Source organism: Barbatula barbatula (assembly GCF_947034865.1).
Source record: "Barbatula barbatula genome assembly, chromosome: 2".
NCBI lineage: Eukaryota > Metazoa > Chordata > Actinopteri > Cypriniformes > Nemacheilidae > Barbatula > Barbatula barbatula.
This window is the reverse complement of record NC_136767.1, coordinates 23,964,506-23,977,147: the sequence shown is the minus strand read 5'-3', so window position 1 is coordinate 23,977,147 and position 12,642 is coordinate 23,964,506.

Here is a 12,642-nt window from a genome sequence, read left to right as displayed (position 1 = left end):
TGCTCAGTTACTGGGATTTTCCACTCACAACCATTTCTAGGGTTTACAAAGAATGGTGTAAAAAGGGAAAAACATCCAGTATGCGGCAGTCCTGTGGGCAAAAATGCCTTGTTGATGCTAGAGGTCAGAGGAGAATGGGCCGACTGATTAAAGCTGATAGAAGAGCAACTTTGACTGAAATATCCACTCGTTACAACCGAGGTATGCAGCAAAGCATTTGTGAAGTCACAACACGCACAACCTTGAGGTGGATGGGCTACAACAGCAGAAGACCCCACCGGGTACCACTCATCTCCACTACAAATAGGAAAAAGAGACTACAATTTGCACGAGCTCACCAAAATTGACAGTTGAAGACTGGAAAAATGTTGCCTGGTTTGATGAGTCTTGATTTCTGTTGAGACATTCAGATGGTAGAGTCAGAATTTGGGGACAAACAGATTGAGAACATGGATCCATCATGCCTTGTTACCACTGTGCAGGCTGGTGGTGTAATGGCGAGGGGGATGTTTTCTTGGCACACTTTAGGCCCCTTAGGCCCCCTTTAAATACCTGAGCATTGTTTCTGACCATGTCCATCCCTTTATGACCACCATGTACCCATCCTCTGATGGCTACTTCCAGCAGGATAATGCACCATGTCAAAAAGCTTGAATCATTTCAAATTGCTATCCTATCAATATGGGCCAATATTTCTAAAGAATGCTTTCAGCACCTTGTTGAATCAATGCTATGAAGAATTAAGGCAGTTCTGAAGGCGAAAGGGGGTCAAACACAGTATTAGTATGGTGTTCCTAATAATCCTTTTGGTGAGTGTATGTAGATCTCTCATACAGGATCCTGAACCCAAAAAACATTTTCCACCAGCTCTGTGGTTCATAACATGTTATTTTCCATCCTTCTGGATGCTTCTGTTTATTTTTGAAATTGTATGTAATTGACACAAGTTGACTTTGTTTTTGAACTTGAATTTGTGGCTTGTCCATGCCAGTCGTTTCCTGGAAGTGTAGCTTCAAAAAGCCAAAGCAAACCACAACAGATAGATGTAATTGAACACAGTACTTTCACTCTCTGTGGATTAAAAACACATATTTTCAGACAAGCATTCACTTTATGCATAATAAACTACCAGGATACTGCTGACATTAGATATTATTTACTAGGTGCTTATATAACAAGTTAAACTATTTGTGTACGGTGTTTTACCTTGATTGTGTTTGTCTTATTTTCCCCTGTAAAGCTGCTTTGGAACAATGTAAACTGTGAAAAGCGCTTTATAAATAAAATTGAATTGTGGATCAGGCCCGGCTCCAGAAATATATATATATAATATCTAAGACTGTCTCGCCAAAAAAAGGGAAAACAGGAAAGAAAAATATCTATAGCTGATTTGAATTTCACATACATTTTGTGATTGGCTGTTATGTTGTGTGGGGGGCAGGGTAAAAGAGAGAACAGATTATGTCCAGGGTGATTCATTAATAATTTATTTATTAATAAACAAATCCTAGGATTGCTGATTAGAGGTACAAGTGATAATTTATTTATTTGTATACAAAACAATTGCACAACGTAAAGAGATTAATGTTATTCTAAATGTATGCAGGTTAAATAAATCATAAAATATAAATTATGAAAATGTTGAAAACATAGTTTAACCCTGATTACTTGTTTAATTTAAACATGAAACAAAGCAGCACCAGGGGTGTCTTTAAACTGATGTGGATCATAGCAGCATATATCTGATTAAACATATACCTGTACTCATTCCATAGGAATGCGAGATTAAAACAAAATTGATGCTGATGATTTCCCTTGATGTTGTAATCTTGAACTTTCAGACAATATAATACATACTTTTTACATGCTACAAAACAAGCTGAGAAGCATTATTTATGATGATTATTAATAATGTTTTTGCTGTTTTGAACATAAAAATCAGTCGTTCAAACAGGAAGTATATAGAAAACATCATCACTAAAACACTCAATGGCTTCAGGGACCCGTTTCAGAAAGCAAGGTAAGTGCAAACTCAGAGTAAGTTAATCAAAGAAAACGGGATACTCTGGGTTTTCAGTTTCAGAACGCGAGGTATATCAAGCCCGTTTCAGAAATCAAGGTATCTTATACTTAGAGTGAGTAACCATAGTAACCTACTCTGTGAACCTAACCTGGTCGGGAGCAGGTTTTATTCCACTAACCCGAGGTTTGTTACAATCTCCGCCCCTTTTCGAAGCGCGAGCGGTGTTGAACTTGCCTTCACCGTTAGTTTTTTCATTTGTTTTCCTTAATCGCGCACAAGTTCGTAACACAGACATTAAATGATGTTTAATTAACAAAGTTCGGGAGGAGCCGTAGCATATAATCAGCCGGCTGGTCCACAATCAGCAATCACCGCACATACACAATTAGCCATAGCGAGCTCGCTCATAAATAGAGAATCCATCTTACCTGCTCGATCTCCTAAGATTAAGCATCAACGCGATGTCTGAGACCCCCGTCATCGACGACAATCTGTTAGCGCCGCCGAGCGCTCATCAGTCCAGCTCAGGATCGGACATATCGAGCGATTCTCCGGCTTCATCACAAGGCCGCCCGCTCCGCCGTTCTACACCTCGGAAGGCTAAGTCCAGAGGTGGCACATCGTCTCCTGGCTCAAAGAGACGTCCACCTGCTTCCCCGGCTTCTTTCTACACCTCCGCTCACAACGCGATCCCCGCCATACAGAAATGGACCGTCCAGGGCTTACGACTAGCTCTGTCCAACGCGGACGTCCACTTCCACAGGCGGATGACCAAGGCGGAGCTTTACGGCCTCTACGCCTCTTCCCTGGCGGACACCGCCTCACCGAAGGGCACTATGGGGGGTTCCTCCACCAAGCCGGGCACGGCTCGCGGTTCTCCGTATTCCCGACCCGGGCAATCCACCTCCGCAGCTAGTCGCGGCCGCCCGCGGGGAAGCTGGAACAGCAGGGCTTCCGCGAGCGCAGGTATCGCCACGGACCCACCGGTCCCTCTCGCCGTCGGCCAGCTTCGGCCTCCTGCAAACACCCCGCCAGCAGTAGCGGGCTGCCCTCGAAGCATTGGCTCACCAGCACCTGGAGCTCCGGTGCTATACCACCCATTCCCTGGCTCTTGGCCCACGGCGCCTGCGTCGACCACTAGCGCGAGGCTGCCTCAGCTAGCGATGCAGGCGCCGGGTCCTAGCCATTTCCCAACCCCCTCGGTAGCCGCCGCTAGCGCGAGGCTGCCTCAGCTAGCGATGCAGGCGCCGGTCCCTAGCCATTTCCCAGCCACCTTGGTAGCCGCTGCTAGCGCGAGCATGTCTCCGCTAGCCGCTCAGGCGGCTGCCATTCCCCCCCTTCTCTCTCTTCCGCAGGCTCGATCGAGCTTCTCATTGGCCTCGGCGACAGCAATGCCAGTGCCAATCAACGCACCAGCCTTGGAACCGCCTCCAGTTTCGGGGAACATAAGAACGCAGATCTTGACAGGTGCGGACACAGACCTTTATTTCCTCCTCTCACCATTATCCCCCCCGTCAAACGAGCGGCAGATCACTTACGGTGATCTATCGCTCACATTTAAAAATCAGTCACCCAACCACACCCGCACACTGTCTTTCCCCGAATTTACCGTTGCTTTTTCACGTTACACTGACGTGATCTGCACTGCGTTCCCTCATAGGAGACGCGAGCTGGGCGATTACCTCGCCATCGTGACAGAGCTCGCTCTCTCCTACGGGGGCACGCATTTTTACACTTACCACAAACTTTTCTCCGCCAAATGTGCCATTCGTGTGGCTCAGTGGAACCAGTGCCCCTACTGGGGCGCACTGGACACTGAGCTGCATAACAGGGTTTTCTTAGGCGTTCGGAATATTTCCTGCGCGGTATGTCGCTCAGTAGCGCATTCCACAATCAACTGTCCCCTAGTCACTCCCTCTCTTCCCCCATGCACAGTTTCGCCTCCCAAATCCACTTCCTCTGTTCCGCGCCTGCCAAACCGCCCAGCCAACCAAGCTCACGGGCAACACAGCAGTTTGGAGGCATGCTGGAGCTTCAATTCAGGAAGATGTTCCAGGCAGCGTTGTCGCTTCCTGCACGTGTGCCTTTTCTGCAGCGGTGCACACGCTCGTATTGTATGCCCGATGTCCCAAGTGCAGAATAAAAATCTAAAAAATTACCTCTCGACTCCCGTGAACGTTTCTTGTTTGTCTTTCGAGTTGTCTTCGCACCCCGACATTCAGTTTACGGACTACCTTCTGACCGGTCTCTCAAAACGGCTTCGACCCCGGGTTATCAGTCTTCCATCACGCAGCTTAATTTGCCCCAACCTTCAGTCCGCGCTTTCCGAACCAGAGTCAGTCGATCTCCTTATTAAAAAGGAGATTGACGCAAAATTCATTATCGGCCCTTTCGAAGCTCCCCCGTTTTCCGTATTTCGCATCAGCCCCATCGGCGTAGCAACGCGTAAATTCTCTGGAAAAAAGCGCCTCATTTTCGATCTCTCGTCACCGCACGGCTCGGCCTTTCCAAGCATCAACAGCCTCATTCCAATTGAGGAATTTTCGCTGCACTATCACAACATCGATCAAGCCATTACTTTAATAAAACATGCAGGTCGTGGAGCTTGGCTAGCCAAAGTCGACATTACGTCCGCATTTAAAGTCATGCCCATCCACCCAGACTTCTGGCACCTTTTCGGCATTCAATGGCGCAATAAATTTTACTTTTCTGTCCGCCTTACTTTCGGCTGCAGAAGCAGCCCCAAAATCTTCGACATGTTGTCAGAGGCAATTTGCTGGATTCTCTCTAACAATTATGCAATTCCCTACCTAATCCACCTACTAGACGATTTTTTAATCATCTCGTCTCCCGACTCGTTTCCAGCTGCGCATCTAGCAAAAGTCCAACAGGTTTTTGAAAAACTCGGCGTCCCCCTTGCCCCAGACAAAACTTCAGGACCGAGCACTTCCATCGAATTTCTCGGAATAAAATTAGACTCTCTTAAATTCCAGGCTTCACTGCCAAAAGAGAAAATCGACAGAACAATCGTCATCGCTTCCTCGCTGTTAGCTAATCCCCGCTGCTCCAAACGCGAGCTCCTGTCCGTTCTCGGCCATCTGAATTTCGCGATGAGAATAATCCCGCAAGGTCGCCCGTTCGTTTCACACCTCCTCTCTCTCGCGTCCTCCGCGCACGCTTTAGAGGACATGTTATCCATATCCAGCCCCTGCCTTGACGAGCTGAGCTTATGGATACAATTTCTCAAGCAATGGAATGGCTTGTCATTTTTCTACAGTGACATGTCCTCCTCCCCCGTCGATATTCACCTTTTCACTGACGCCGCCCCTTCTGTAGGTTTCGGAGGCTTTTACCAAGGTCGTTGGTTTGCATCCTCTTGGCCCCCCCAGCTCTTAGAGATTCCGCAGGCCTTAGCATCCTCTGCACTTTTCGAGCTGTATCCACTGGTCGTCGCAGCATCCCTATGGGGGAAAGAGTGGTCGGCTTCCAGTATTATCGTACATTGCGATAACGAGGCCACGGTTCATTGCATTAACAAAGGCCGCTCTCACTCCCCCGCTTTAATGTCGTTCCTCAGACGCCTCATCTGGATCTCAGCCTGTGACCAGTTCATTCTAACTGCCAAACACATTCCCGGAGCAAAAAAATCAGATTGCTGATGCCCTTTCTCGTTTCGCTTTCCAGAAATTCAGGCAGCTGGCGCCCGAAGCAGACTCCTTGCCAACACCAATACCTCACTATTCGGAGCGGATATTCCTGTAAACCACCCACTAAAAACCCTCCTCGATGCATCTCAAAAACTCCATCGTCCAAGCCGTCTCCCTTAGGACCCTCCAATCATATCTCAATGCATGGAAAAGCTTCAAGGCGTTTCACCACGCGTTCAACATTCCCTTTCCCTCATTTTCCGTATTCTCCATCACCTCCTTCATCTCCTTCCTAAACTCGTCAAAAAACCTGCAAGCAAGCTCAATTAAAGGTTACATGAGTGGGGTCCAGTTCTTCCACAAGCTCATATTCAACTCTCCATCCGCAGCCATAGCCAGCTCCCAAACATCTATGCTCATCAAGGGCATTCAAAGAACCCAGCCTGCTCGCCCAGACGCCAGGCAACCTATAACCCTGGATATACTGACCAGATGCATTTCCACCCTCCGTAAAGGATATCACTCCAAGCACGTCGATCGCACGCTCGACTCCATGTTTATCCTAGCCTTTTTCGGCTTTCTAAGATGTTCTGAAATTTCCACCACGTCCATCTTCAACCCCGTAATACATCCAACGTTATCTGACCTATCAGTACTCGATTCAGAGACGATCTCATTCTTAATTAAACAAAGCAAGACGGACCAAACCAGGAGGGGACATTTCATCTACATCTTCAACCTCCAGTCACCGATTCAGCCTTATCAGACCCTTCTAGCCTAACTTCACTTCAGGAAATCTCAGACCAAAACCACATCAGACCCTCTCTTCGTGGACGAATCTAACCGCCCAGCCACACGCTTCTGGTTCCAAAAACACCTCAAAGCCGTGTTGCTCTTGTCTGGCATTCCCGCAGACCACTTTTCCGGCCACTCCTTCCGCATAGGCGCAGCAACTACAGCCGCCCAAAAAGGCCTATCGCAGTCTCAAATCCAAGCACTAGGGCGCTGGACATCGGAAGCTTTTAAGAGCTACATCAGGTCAGATCTCTCAATCATAAGGGAAGCCCATCGAACCCTCATTTCCCGAATCATCTAAGAATCCATCCTTCACCCACATGGGCTCGAACCTCCACTATTCAGCCTTCATCTCCCTAGCGGGAGATCTCACTGCCACTGCAACCGCCTCAGCAATCACCAGGGATTCAGACCCCGCCTGCAGGGGCCATCGCCCAAGTCACGGGCTCTGCCACAGCAGACTCTTCAGCAGAAGCCTCCATCCAAGACGTCGAAGCCAGCGTCGCCGCAGCGATCGCCTCCGCAGAGGCCAGTGCTTCCATCCAAGACGTCGAAGCCAGCGTCGCCGCAGCGATCTCCTCCACAGAGGCCAGTGCTTCCGTCTAAGATGTCGAAGCCAGCGTCGCCGCAGCGATCGCCTCCGCAGAGGCCAGTGCTTCCATCTAAGACGTCGAAGCCTGCGTCGAAGCCAAGTCGTCGAAGCCAGCGTCGCCGCAGCGATCGCCTCCGCAGAGGCCAGTGCTTCCGTCCAAGACGTCGAAGCCAGCGTCGCCGCAGCGATCTCCTCCGCAGAGGCCAGTGCTTCCGTCTAAGATGTCGAAGCCAGCGTCGCCGCAGCGATCGCCTCCGCAGAGGCCAGTGCTTCCGTCCAAGACGTCGAAGCCAGCGTCGCCGCAGCGATCTCCTCCGCAGAGGCCAAATCATCGAAGCCAGCGTCGCCGCAGCGATCGCCTCTGCAGAGGCCAGTGCTTCCATCCAAGTCATCGAAGCCAGCGTCGCCGCAGCGATCGCCTCCGCAAGAGGCCAGTGCTTCCATCCAAATCATCGAAGCCAGCGTCGCCGCAGCGATCGCCTCCGCAGAGGCCAGTGCTTCCATCCAAGTCGTCAAAGCCAGCGTCGCCGCAGCGATCGCCTCCGCAGAAGTGTGACCCAGTGTGTGAAAACTAGGCTAAAAATCTAGTTTTTAGTGACGAGCAACAGAGTTTGGTTTTGACCATATATTTCAATGTGATTTACTGTAAGTCTTTGACAGGGCCTTAGTCATTCAAAATTAAATCAAAATGTAAAGATTATACCTTCAAAGGATATTTGGTTCATTGCCCTGCTGAGAAGATAATAGAACTCTGCCCAAATCACAATAGGTGAAGATGGGAATCAATGGAACACTACTTTTAAAAAATTTCCAGTATTTAATTTCTTTTTTGAGAAAGTAGCGGTGTAACGTCTTCGTCCTACTGTATCACAAGCTGAAATGGTTCATTATCGCAATCTACTGCAGTAACTATGTATTGTGGCTTTACGTTTCACTGAGAAGAGATAGTGAAGGATGTACATGAGTGGGTAAATATTTAACGTTCGACACACCCATCATAATAAGTATTACATATGAATCGAATGTTAAACAATATATAAATTAACAATACAATGATAATGGTATTTTATTACATTGTTTTAAACTTCTCTATTACATATTCAAGTGTCACATAAAAATGCTGGGCTATATCATTTTTAGTATTTACTATAGTAAATGTACTATATGACACTGTAGAATATTATAGTAATTATCACACTCTATATACTACAGTATTCTGTATTAGTACATTTATAAATTTGATAAATCTTATAGCATAGTTCAACATTTACTGTGGTAAAGTAAAAAAACCATACTGTGTCTAGAAAGTTTACTATACAGTTTGCTATAAATACTATAGGCTACTCCTGTATCTTTTCATGTGAGAATGTGAAAAATAAAAGTAGTTTCAAAGAAGCTGGCTACTTTTTTATAGTTACTTGTTTTATGTAGTTAACTACTACTACTATTTTTATGTAGCGCCCCCTCCTGTCCTAGGTGTATCTAACCTTTGGAATATTGGACGCTTAAACCCAGATTCATTTATTTTGTCTCTCGACGTGATCCTATAATCAATATGTGACCCTTGGTTATACACTACTTCTTACAAAGTGCAACTTAGACCCATATAAACCCACTGTTACAGCTACTTATCGGTTCTATTGAAGGGAACAATACACTATGTAGCTCAAATATGCAATGAATTTATTTAAAAGATGAAATAAACAAAAATGATTAAAGAACCAAAATTCAATTCAACATGAATAAAGTCTGCTCCACCAACTTCAGAATAAACTTGTGTATTCAAATACAGTATCTGATTGAGTCTTATGCAACACAGCACTTAAAGTTAAATCAAAATAAGGCTAATGAATCACTCTTTAAATTAGCTCAAAATAAACACAAAGTACAAATTTGTCTTCACATAGTGAAACCAATATACCAATGTGATTCTGGCACCTGTGCAAACTCAGTACAGAAATAAAATATGTAAACAAACTTCGGTTTCAATCAGAAATACAAACTGTAAACCTGGATGAATATACTCAATAAATCACAAAGTATTGAAACAACATATAAGTCACCAATTCAAAATAAACAACTTATTGTGGGCCCACCACACACGCACACGCACGCACACACACACACAAACCCCCGTTGCAGGCCTGATACGTTGCTTGTGTGCGTTGAGGCCGAATAAAACGTAAAATGGCCGCTTCACTCTATAAGAGCACCAACAAATAAACAAAGTGTACCTGGGTGTAGATGGCAAGGTTTAACGATTTCCGTCTCCCGTCAGATCCATCCACGCGAAAACGTCATCCGTTAGGCAACTCCGTAATGTCCGCGCTTGGAGCGCTATCTCGACTCTCCTCAGCGGCTCTGTCACCCTCGATCGATGCACCAACAGCTCTTAGAAATCGCTTAGATCACCGTGTATATTTGCACATCCGCCGGTGTAAAGGATAAACTTGAGTAAAGTTTCTCACCGGTAACACTGATAGTACAGTTCACTGCAATAACGATCAAAGATTAAACTATAACAGTTCTTCTGAATCGGCGTCGTGTTGACTTCACAACAGAATATTATTATGTTTAACACCTAAATACTGCAGTTCTGACTATGTTTCACACAAATAAAAACAGCGCACATTGTTATCATGCCGACAACTCTCGCTTCCTCCTTTTTCCTTTTTCTTTTTTGACTGACCCCCGCCCCGGCCAATCACAGTTGCCATAACAGATATGAGACGGGATCAAGTTGTTTCTTTAGTCAATAACGTTAAACCAAACACAACTTACTGACATGAACATTTCTGAACAGGTAAACTTTGATTCAGTAATAAACTCAAAACCAAAACAGCACATTTCTGTATATTCCCATTTAACATAAACAAATAAATAAAATACAGATAATAATAATAATGAGTAATAATATAGAAATTAACCCAGGGTTACATCCTCCCCCCTCTGAAATTCTCATGCCCCCATGAGTATACTGACTTTAAATATGAATAACAAGTCTATTCCCAGAGCTAGCACATATTCTAGTACCCCTGGCCCATTTAGGTGGAGGTTGATACTTTTTCGAAGGGCAAAGTTCAATCTTTGAGGAATCCGTCAGATGAATAACTATTCCTCTGTGCACAACTGTTACGGGTCTCTCACTAGGTTGGCCTAGTTCATCGTAGCTCAATTTAGACACAGGTCTCAGCTTCCTTTTAGGACGATGCTCCATGTGTTCGGCCCCCAGGTCTGATGCATTTTCAGAGTCATCTACTCCCCCTTCTGAAGAATCTTCTTGCGCTGAGTCTATAATCAGGTGCATATTCTCTCTGGAATCCTTTTCACAGGTTTCCTCCATCATTTCCTCCTCTCCAGAATATTCAGATTCACTGTCTGTGCGGGCAGTTACTTCTTCCTCTCTCACTTCAAGCTCGTGCTGAAGATCAGGAATTAACCGGGTCCATTGTCTAGACCTGTCTGGAAAATAGTACCCATAGCTTTCATCTTCACTTCCTGAGGAATTATCAGCGGTTACAGGAGTTTTCAATAGTCTTTCCTCCCTCAATGTTTCTTTGTGTTCTTTTGTGACTCTAGACCTAGGCACTGGTTTTTTAGGAACTTCTTGTCTCCTATCAGGATTGGGCATTCTCACCGATTCTCCAATAGGTAAGAGATGATCTCTGTGCATTGTCTTAACTCTTCCAGTGTCTTTCTCTGATCTGAGTTTATACACAGGCAAATTGTCGAGCTTTTCAAGAACAACGTACGGGTCAGAATTCCACTTATCCTCCAGTTTGTGCTTTCCTGTGAAACTGAGATTACGAATAAGCACACGGTCTCCAGGCCTTATGCTTTGATACTTCACCTTTTGATCATAGAGGCGTTTGTTTCTCTGATGATTCTTTAGAGCAGATTCAGAAGCTAGTCGATAGGCTTTCTGAAGATCTGCCTTCAGGTCTTCGACATACCTCTGGTATGTCTGTCCTTCCCCTCCTTCTGAAGAAGTACCAAAGCACACATCTATTGGCAAGCGGGCTTCTCGTCCAAACAAAAGAAAGTAAGGTGAATACCCTGTAGTGTCATTCTTAGTACAATTGTATGCATGTACTAATTTGCTGATATGCTGGCTCCATTTTTGTTTTTCTGCAGCATCCAAAGTTCCCAACATGGAGAGTAGTGTCCTATTGAATCGTTCGGGTTGTGGATCTCCCTGAGGGTGGTAAGGGGTTGTCCTTGATTTCTTAATCCCCAGCATTCCCAGAAGTTCTTTTATAAGGCGACTCTCAAAGTCTCTTCCTTGATCCGAATGTATACGTGCTGGAAGTCCGTAATACATAAAGAACTTCTCCCAGAGAATCTTTGCGACTGTCACTGCTTTCTGGTCCCTAGCCGGGTAGGCTTGGGCATAGCGTGTAAAATGGTCAGTGACGACCAGGACATTAGCAACACCTTTCGAATCTGGCTCTATTGACAGGAAGTCGATACATACAAGCTCCATTGGTCCATTACTAATGATGTTACTCAGAGGAGCACGTTTCTGAGGCAATGTCTTTCTGGCTATGCATCTTCCACATGTTTTTACATACTTTTCAATCTCAGAAGTCATTTGTGGCCAGTAGAATCTGTCCTTCAGAAGCTCTGTAGTCCGCTCAATTCCCAGATGTCCCGCATCATCATGTAATGAATGCATAACTTGTGGATGGAACTGTTCAGGTAAAACAAGCTGTCTTTTCTCCTTACCACAGGGACTGATGAACACTCTGTACAGCAGCTTATTCTGGATGATCAGTTTAGGACCTTGTCTCTGCAATAGTGTCATTCGCGGGTTAGCACTGGCACCAGTTGTAAGTACCTTTCCTTGCTCCACAGCTGTCTTCACCGGTCCAATGACTGGATCTTTGTCTTGAGCCAACTCCAGGTCAGCATGTGTCAACTGTTTCAGGGTTCCCAGCTCCAGCTGTGTAAAACATGCATAAACAGGTGGAACAATGCTTGAATCGGCTCCCAACTGATCTACCAGTCTGGTGGAAGATCCCTCATTTTTGTCACTTGTCACCGTCTGACAGATTGCTTTCACTCCTGGCTGGGATATTTCCGTCCAACCATCAGAGGACCCATCTTCCACAGGATAACGAGACAACGCATCGGCATCGATGTTATAACGTCCTGGCTTATATCGAAGACTGAAATCATATGTGGCCAATGCCGCCAGCCAGCGATGTCCTGTGGCATTCAACTTTGCAGTAGTAAGGACATAAGTGAGCGGATTATTGTCAGTTCGAACTACAAATTTCACCCCATAAAGGTAGTCGTGAAATTTATCCACTATAGCCCACTTCAGTGCCAAGAACTCCAGTTGGTGAGTATGATATCTTTGTTCTGTTGCACTCAGCTTCCTACTGGCGTATGCGACTGGCCTAAGTCCTTCCGGATACTCTTGGTTCAGCACTGCACCTAAGCCGTTCCCACTTGCATCCACATGTAGGACATAAGCTTTTGAAGGGTCAGCGAATGCCAGGACAGGGGCATGAGTAAGACAGTAGATAATGGTTTTAAAGGCCTCATCGCAATCTTCGCTCCACCGTTCCCCAAATGGTTCT